Here is a 1,061-nt window from a genome sequence, read left to right on the forward strand (position 1 = left end):
TAAGTTGAAATCAGAGTCGATCACTTAAAATGAAACTTTATGACGCCGATGAAGCAAACAAGTGAACGGCGCTGAACGTTGTATTATCAATCAGTTAGAAATACAGGGTGACACATTGCCTGTTTAAAAGGGGAATAATTGATTGATTGTACTGGATTCTTGTTCTATGAAAATGTGAAATTAACAATATTTTCTTTTTAAAGACAATAATGGTCGCTAGAAACTACCGATAAAAATATGGGTATGTCTGGTTAACCTAAAAAAAAGTATTAAATCTTTTTATTGAAAAGTGTTGCAAAAGAGAGCGATTCGAGCGACAAATGTTTATAGTTCTTTTACTGAGAGTTTGAAAAATTTTGCCGAACCAAATTCTTTTTGTAATTCTTTATCTTAATGAGACAATTAAAGAGTCGTTTTTAATTATTTAGTTATTGATTTTTATGTAAGCAATTTGGCTCATTCTTTTTTATGCCCTCCACCATAGTATGGAGGGTATATTAAATTTGTAACACCTAGTATGCATTTTAGACCCCATAAAGCATATATATTCTTGATTAGCATAAAATTCTTTGTCGATTTAGAGATGTCTGTCCTTCTGGGGAAATCACTCTAGCTTTCGAACGAAATAAAGTAGGTCGATGAATTTTTATTCAGATGTGTGTTTGCTCTGCAGGACTTTTGGTATTGAAAATGAGCTATATAGGTCCACGTTTTGGTATATCCGCTGTACCGATAGATTTAAGGGTTTTTAACTGGCTTAGTCGCAATTTTAACCAACTTTGCTGTAAATTGGCAGCATATATTTCCATTATGTAAGAAACATCCTTGCATAGAACTGTCAATATAATGTTACCTCCCCATATTCGGTATTTTGAACTTTGATTTGATTTTCGGCAGCATTGCCACATGAAATTTTTTTAATGCCTTTTAAATTCAGTTTCATTTCAGGCATTAGCAAATCCCTTAATACATATTAAGTTAGATGTTAAGATGCTAGAACAAAAATATAACACTGATTGCTAAAATTATACTCCCTCCCCGTTCTTGAATGATAATTTTTC

Source organism: Musca domestica, unplaced genomic scaffold, assembly GCF_030504385.1.
Source record: "Musca domestica strain aabys unplaced genomic scaffold, Musca_domestica.polishedcontigs.V.1.1 137, whole genome shotgun sequence".
Lineage (NCBI taxonomy): Eukaryota > Metazoa > Arthropoda > Insecta > Diptera > Muscidae > Musca > Musca domestica.